Source organism: Benincasa hispida, chromosome 4 (assembly GCF_009727055.1).
Source record: "Benincasa hispida cultivar B227 chromosome 4, ASM972705v1, whole genome shotgun sequence".
Taxonomy (NCBI): domain Eukaryota; kingdom Viridiplantae; phylum Streptophyta; class Magnoliopsida; order Cucurbitales; family Cucurbitaceae; genus Benincasa; species Benincasa hispida.
In genome coordinates, this window is record NC_052352.1 from 9,495,283 (window position 1) to 9,504,187 (window position 8,905).

The 8,905-nt window shown below is 32.9% G+C and overlaps 1 pseudogene; it reads right to left on the reverse strand.

The window, feature by feature from the left end:
* Positions 1-7,071: 7,071 nt before the first annotated feature.
* On the reverse strand, positions 7,072-7,925 carry LOC120075386 (annotated as a pseudogene).
* Positions 7,926-8,905: the final 980 nt, after the last annotated feature.

Below are 8,905 nucleotides of genomic sequence, written 5' to 3' on the forward strand. Positions count from 1 at the left end.
TCTGAAAGTTTTAAAATCCTTCTAATTTAAATTTTTTTAAGTTTTAAAATTTTTCATAAAACTCTTTTTAAATCACTTAAAATTTTTCTTTAAAATTACATTTTTTTTTTATTTTCAAACATTCAAAAATTAATCTATGATTTCAAAAGGTTTCCTAATCAATGTTTGCCAATAATTTGTTTTCAAGACCGTTTTCCTTAAAAAATTCTTACGATGAAATCTAGAAAATTTGTGAGTCCGATTTCTTAGAATCCTTTGAGGTATGGAATCGCATCTTTGGGAGTCCTAAATTTGATCCCAAGAAAAATGAGTTTAATTAATATCTAAAAAAGTACTTTATTTAAAGACTATCCTCTGATGGATATTAAAAAAATGTAATAATTTCTCACTTTCTTGAAGTGTGGAATTTTTCCTCAATTATAATATAGTCAAATTGATGGTAATGCTTCCACTTATTTTATGGCATCATTACTTCAAATATTGGAGTAATGAGGAGTAAAATAAGACATTTATTTTTTTTAAAAAAAAAAATCTAAAAGAGTAATTTTAAAGAATATTTTCAATTCAAGATTTGAATTTTGGCCCCCGTTTTCTAAATGGATGTTGTGGGGTGCTAACACCTTCCCCATATACAAATGACTTCCAAACTCAACTCTAGTTTTCACATACCATTTTTGCTTTTTAATTAAAAATTGTTTATTTTACTTCCGTGTCCAATCACACCATAAAAAAGATTAGTGGTGACTCATTTTTATTTTTCTTTTAAAATTAACCCTTTTTTACGATGTCGGCCGTTACGCATCGTCTTGGGCACATGGCGACAGGACTAAACCCACAATGTCACACCCTACCCTAAATTACCCTCTTAACTTGGAAGGGAGTATGACGGTAGTAGTTACCAACCCTTTTGCTAGCATTTACTGCCTAACCTACGTTCATAACTTGTATAGAAACCTTGATATATAAACATTTTCAAATACATACTGAATAGAACAACTAGAACTTATCACATTCATCTCATCGGGTTTTAAGACTATTCACATATAAACAACTTATGTACATTACCACAAGATGAGCCAACATATAACACTAGTCCCTGTATGATAGACACATGTGTACTAACAATTGCAGAGTCATCAACCAAGCTTCTTTCAATCTGAGTTTTTGAGTGGTAGAGTAGCAGCAGAGTCGTCTTCTAGGAAATAACCGCTACTTGGGGAAGAAAATATTTTGAAAACCATGAGCTAAAAGTCTAGTGAGTGACTAACTTTTAAAACATAAGTATCATACATAAAACTAATAATAAAACTAAAAGATTTAATTGGAAACATTAACTTAGGCAACCATCATTCACATAAACATTAACATAACAAAACATATCTATACTTAGTTGGACTATTCCTCAGTTGAGAGTTGCCCCCTTGCTTAACTCCCAATACTTATACTTAGCCTTTTATCTGAGAGTGAACCCTTTTGTCCGCTCTGTACCTTACTTAACTGTATTGCTACTTAGCTGAGAGAATGAACCCTTTTGTCCAGCTCTCCATACTACTCAAGGTTAAGGTGTGTCGCCTTTGTCCACTACCTTCCACCTAGCTTTCCTCATACTAACCAAGGTTAAGGTGTGTCACATTTGTCCATCATCTTACCTAGTCTTTCTCATGGTTTCCTAGGATAAGGTGTGTCACCTCTGTCCATCACCTTTCTCCTAGTCTTGTCTGTCCTACCTGCATGTAGATTGGGTCCTATCCTCAAGACTCAGAGACAAGCCCTGTATGTCTCTATTCTGCGACCAGGTTTGCTATAACTGCTAAGGTGGCACTTGTTTCTCCCGAGCCTGGTTCTGGGTAGTCTGTCCTGCGATCGTGTTACAGATTAGCTCCTGTAGTTTTTTCATTAGGGAGGATGCAACGACTTCACTAATTCTTGCTTCCATTTCCTTCTCATCGACTTGGGTCATAGGTAGATTCGGAGCTGTCGGAATAGTCTGGCTACTATTTGCTCCCTTTTTATGCACCCCTGGAGGGGGAGGATCCTGAACTCGTGGATGATGCACTTGGGAGTCCTGAACCCTCCTCTAACAGTCTTTCTTGCTCTAAGTTTAGGTGTTATGTCCTGTCATGAACTCATAAATTAGCTTTTTACCTCTAGGTCCTTCTCAGAAATCATGCTACTAAAACATTACATCACTAATCTCATATATGCACTGAAAACTTTCATTAATATGACATACCTGGTGATGACGAGGAATTCGTTATTAGGACTATAACCTAGACTTACATAGTAAGTTAGTCCACAGAACCCAAAACATGGGATCTGATACCAACTGTAACGACCCGACCTCCTAGAACTCAAGATCCAAACCTAACACCCAAACATCATGGCAAATTATTTTAGGCCACAGTCCATGGTTCAGTCAAACTTAAATCGAGTAATTCATAAACATACAACATGCTTAACAACCCACATGAGTTTAGAGCCTTACCCTTCATGAAGATTCGTCGACTACACCTTTAATAGACTGGACGACAACTTCAACAACCTAAAATTTCGCCCTAACATCCAAAATATGACGAGTGCCAACAAATCAAAGCCAAACTCTAATGATTGTTCAAAATCCTCAAGAAATCCAATCAAAACAATTTACACTTACCTTTAATCCAAGATTCCGACAAAGACCAAAGTGGACCCGACGCGGTAGGGACGACAGCTACCGACAACGGTATGACGGGGGTGACTGATGCGCAACTGGATCTGGTGAGATGGAGCAGGTCTAGGCCAGACAGATCTGGTCAGTGGCGGCAAAATTCACGATTGACGGATATAACGCGGCTGACAGATGAGACGACGCCCTCGACTGGGCGATGCAGCAGTGAATGGAGGACGGTGGCTCGGGTTGGCACTCACGAACGAAAATGCGAGGAGGTGCGACTTTAGTTGGATAGTGAGCGACGACTGGAGGGTTTTGCGGGGGTGGGGTCGACGTGGTGTGGTCATGAGGTTGCGTCGTTGGCGGCTGAAGGTCGGGCTTCGATGATGGTGCTGGAGAAAACGAAAACAGAGGGGGTTGAGGTCTCAGGTGGCATGAGGAAGAAGAAGAAAATAATTTTTTTATGTAATAATAATAATAATAATAATAATAATAATAATAATAAAATTTAAAAAGAAATAGAATAGACTTTTATTTTATTCTTTTCCTTATTCTACTTTATTTTATTAACTTTCTTTTCTTCCTAAAATGAAATTAATTCCTGCCATTAATTTTCAAATTGAATAATTTTGATGTCAATAATTAAATTCCCACAATTACACTTAAGTCCAAAAATTCCGAAAATACCCTCAATTAATAAAAATTACTGAAATTACATAAATAGTAAAAAGTCGGGGTGTTACAGTTTAATTTCGAATCTTATTCAAATTAATTTTAGATTATAATGTATCTAAATATGTTATATTAATTGTATCATATACAATTAACATTATTTCCTTAAATAGTTTGAATAATTCAAATTATTTCAAAATTATTGGTCCTTGTTTATTCGTTGTGAGCTAGCAGGGGACCTAATGGGCCTATAGATTAAAAGCTCCAATGCTTCGACATTAACTAATTAAACTCTTTAATTATGTTAATGAACATTCATTAACTATGGGTCACTCCACCAAAGATCCAGAGCTGCACTCTTCACACTGTAGAATATTTATACATCCATTGGATTTACCCAATACAATAAATCGATCCTTCACAAGAAGTTTGTAATTATAGCTCGGTCAAATTATCGTTTTATCCCTGTAATTACCTCTTACTTTTTAAGTATGACTGATCTCTCTAATGAACAATCTGTTTATGGTTCTACCATAAACCAAGCGAGTGAGAGGGCGAGTACCTTTTGTTCAAGACCCGGAATCAACATTTAAGGGAACTACTTCTCTATTTATCCTAAAAACGGGGAATGAGTGAATTTCATCTTGTATTGTTATGTTCCTAGCTCCCTACTTGGACAAATCCCCAAAATGTTAGGCTTATTGAGTCGGCGACTCAGACCACTTTCACCCATACAAATCAAAAGATTGCCCCCATAGATAGGAGTCCATAACTCACTCAGGATTGAGAACGAGTTACATGATTATTTTATAAAATATTAATCTCTTCAATTAATAGTGTTATGAGAGATTAAGTATTTTGTGGTTTGGTCTTATATAAACTCATTGTATTGGATATCCTCACTCACATGTCTTTGCATGAATGATTTGGATAAAATCATTTGTAACAATTACAAAGTGGGTCGTATCCATAATGTTACCAAGAAAAGACACCCAATCTTAATCCATATACTAAAGACCCTTTAGGTTATTACTTGAAATAAGATCTACCTATATGTCCACTACATACTCTACAAGTTTCATTAAATAATCTTGGATTTTTCTCGTAATGGATAACTAATTATTTCATGTTTAAAATAATCAATTATTATAGAAAATAACTAATTAACTACAAGGTTTTAGGACATAAATCCCAACAGTTGAAGCCCGGAGTTGGTCGCCGGAGTTTCTTGCTCGATGGTGGTCGTCAAAGTTAATCATCAAAGGTTGTAGTTGTAAGTGGTTGTCGGAGCCTATGAAGGTGGCTATCGGAGTTGATCATCAGAGATTGTTATCGAAGGTGATTGTCGGAGCCTAAAATTGGTGTTTGGAGTTCGATATGCAAAGGTTATCATTAGAGTTGGGGCACCAGAGTTGTCATCGAAGGTAGTTGCTGGAGTCCAGAATTGGTCGTCGGAGTTGGTCATGCGAAGGTGGTCATCAGAGTTGGTTGTTGTTGTTTTTATCGGAGGTGGTTGTCGAACCCAGAGTGGGTCGCCGGAGTTGTCATTGGAGGTGGTTATTGGTTCCCGGAGTGTGACATTGATAGTCGTTGATAGGGCCGACGAGTGGAGTCATTGAAAACAATGGATGAAGAAAGAGTTGGGTTAAGTGAGTAAAATATACCAACTCAACTCTATCAATATATAAAGTCGGTGGGCCGATCATTGTGTTATACCAACTCAATTGAACTCATGTTAGTGAGCCAAACAACCCATTAATGATATAACTTGTAAGAGATTAGAATTTTCTCATCAGAAGAGAAATATATTAGTAAATAATATTTGGTTGTTGTTATCTGATTGTTAAAATGGTATATACTAAATTTATGAAGAATGATGTGACGATCTATAACAAATGAAGAATACGACTTATAAAAATAAAGACAGCAATGAGGTGGAGCTATATCATGCAGCCCTTCTATCAAAACATAGTAAAAAAAAAAGATAATTCAAATTAAGAAAAAAATTATTTGCCACATGGAAAATTTTAATTGAGTGATTGGCTAGACATATTATAATATATATATATATATATATAATAATAATATATATATATATATATATATATGTTATATTATTATTTTATTTATATTTAAAAAATAAAACTAAAAATGGATAAGAAAAACTGGTTGGAGAGAAAATTAAGATTAAGGCAAGTTGATCATAAGGATGTTAGAAAAGAGAAATTGAAGAAAAAGAATCAATTTGTGGCAATGCTAATTAATTGTTATCGTCTTCCATTCTCACTTCCATTAAATTCACTCAATTTTCTACTAGACCCAATCTGCCAGTGTTAGAATAATAAACACATAATTTGATAAATGGGTCAAAATTAACTACGCTAAAAAGAACTCTACTAAAATGTAAAAAAAATGACTCTAAAAGAAGAAAAAAAAAGGTGAACTTTTTAATCATTTATAAATTTGGGCTCACTTAGACAAAAGCGAAAGGGTAAAAATACAAAACTACAGAAATTCTCAAGATTTAGGAAGTGCTCTTTGTTTTATTGATAGGCAGCTACCAAATGACCAAGAAAATGTTTTCCTAATTAAACACTGATTTTTACTTTTATTTTTTTCTCTACCCATTATGTTACAATTTTTTTTTTTAAAAAAAATTTATAAATAGAAAAAATTTCAAACTATTTATAAAAATAAAAAAAAAACATTGGTGGACACTGATAGATTTTTATCGACATTTATTAGTGATAGATTTCTATTAATTTCTATCATTGATAGACTTCTATCAACCTCTATCAAAGAAGATTAAAATTTTACTATTTTGTTAAAATAATTTTCTTATTTTTGAAAAATTTTCCAAAAATAAAGCAATATTTTTTTTCATGACTATAAAACAATAATTAAAGAATATTCAAAAGGTGTTCCGAATAAGATAAATTAGTAAGCACTAAATGAGGTTTGTGATGGAAATTGATGTGTTGGGTGCATCCAGTCCGGGAATGTGTATTTAAATCTGCATGGTTACAATCCTTAAAAAAAAAAAAAAACATTTTATTCTTTATATAACAAAACCATAATTATCATTGCATATATATATTTTACCCTTAATATATTTATTTTTATCAATTTTGACTTTCAATTTCATCAATTAAAAGGTTAAACTGTTTATCAATTTTGAAGCACCTAATTATAATTTTTAAATTTAAGTTTTCATACCAAAATGAGAGTAGAGACTGCCTAGAGATTTCATATATTGGAATATTAACAAAAACATTGACTAGCTTGAAGTCCTAATAGTAGATTATCACTTTTTATATCACAACATTTTTTTGAACTTTAGTTTTAATACATATTTATACATCTAAAGTCTATGTTGAAAGGCCATACACATTATTATTTGGATAAATTATTTGGTGGTAATTTAACTAGCTTCGTTTAGAACACTATTCTAGTAAGGTTAGTTTCGTATTTGTATTTTGACTTTAATTACTTTTTTTTTTTCAAATTATAAGATTATTTTTACTAGCTAGACTGGTACATTTTGAGAGTGGTTTTCATAGATGAATCAAATAGCCATTGAATTTAAATTAGGGATCAATGAAATTTAAATCTATTACGTTGAAAGAGCTTAAAAAATCATGAATGAAGTTGAGATTAAATAGAGTTGAGATTTAAAGAAAGAGATGATAGAAGGATGATTTTATTAAGATAGATAAGAAAGTTAATAAAGATTAGAAAATGACAAATAATTAGAGTAAATGACCATAGTGGGAGAGGTAGGTATCAATCAACCATTTATCCAAAATAATTTCCGTTGTAGTATTAAAATGGCCATGATCTTGGTTAAAACCTTCATGTGTGTCAATGTTTATAGGTAATTTCAAGGCATCGATGGTCACCACATTTGGTAACTCCTTACTGACTGCATCTTCTGCTGTCCTTACTGTCGAAAAATCATGAGTATCATGCTTCATCATAAAGTCATAGAGGGCTATTTTAACAAAAATGGTGGGTAAAAATCTAGGCTTTTTATCATTGCAGATGTCGGTTTAGGTTGTCTTTGTATCTACTAGCAGTATCACTCATAGCTGCATCACTCTCCCCTTGAAACCAGAAAAGAGCACGCACAACCCCACCTTCTTTATCTGATACTTTGATTCGTTTGATGAAATTTTTGTAAAATGTTGCATCAGGGTTGTTAGGATTGTTAATCCATTGTTCAATTATGGTGCCACCTCTAGCACAAGGAACTAAATCCACTATGCTTGCTTTTGGCCCTACTTTGCTAATAGTTGGTGAGCAAATGCCATTTCTAGACCAATCCCAACCGTTTTGTTGATGTCGATCGCCTCATGGAGAGGTTCTCGTACTATCTCCTATTGGTGCACAAGGTTCAATCGTAGGATGGATGGGTCAAATTAACATTCTGGTGGGACTACCTGTCCCACTCAAGCTTTCCCACTTGATTATGCTCAACTCCACCTCGGCTAGCCATATTGCTCTGACCAATAAGGATGAATATGTTCTTAGGAAAAGCAACCCTTGAAAGGGAAAAGCCAAATAACATTGTACATAGTAAGATTGATAGTCTAAACAAAGCCATTTTGATCCCTTATGTCTGTGCAAACACAGAAGAAAAGTGTAAAATAAGTGTATACTTGTCTAAAAGAGGTAACTTTTCTTCTGTGTCTATTTGCACAAACACAACTACTCTTCTATCGAAACTTCCTCACTCTTATTTATGTTTTCTTGACTGATTCATACCTCTACCATTTTATGTTAATGACCCCCAACTTTTATACTCAAATTTGTTTCTATTTTTAGCATATTTAGCTTCCAAGTTGTTTTTACAGGGGAGTACTTGTGGATTGGGAGTGTTTATCACCTAAGAAATAAGTGTCTTTCGCTCTTAATTAATTTGGACCATCCAATTTTTTAAATATATATATATATATATATATATAAACTTGTACCGAGTACACTTTTATTATCTCATCTTATTACATACTATTTTAATTTTCTCATAGAAGACATTCTTTACATAGATTAAAATATAACAATTGGCTAATAAGAGTATAGTTCAATTAGCATAATGCTTATACTATCGACTTCGAGGTCTGAGATTTTGAATTTTTTATATATATGATTTCTTATTGATTTTCCAACAATATGCAAGATGCTTATTCTATTAGTGGTTTTCGTTTTTAGTCACTATAATATGTAATGATTAATACCCTGTTGTCAAAAGTATTATTAAAATTTACAGAAGTTTCTTTCCATGTAGTTTGATAAATTGATTATAGATCAAATTTATCTACAAAATTATAAAGATTTACTAATTCTATAGTAAAGATTGACACTTAGTTTTGATGAGATTTATCATGCTAGGACTAAGCATTGTAACAAATTTAAAAATATAATGATTAAATTGTTACATATTCATGTTTATGGATTAAATTGTTACACATAGTCTAAATTTTTTCATATTTGAAAATACAATGACTATATCGTTTCAAACTATGAACTTTTTTTAAATAATATTTGTGGTAGGATAATTTGACATTTGACCTTGAGGTCGGACTA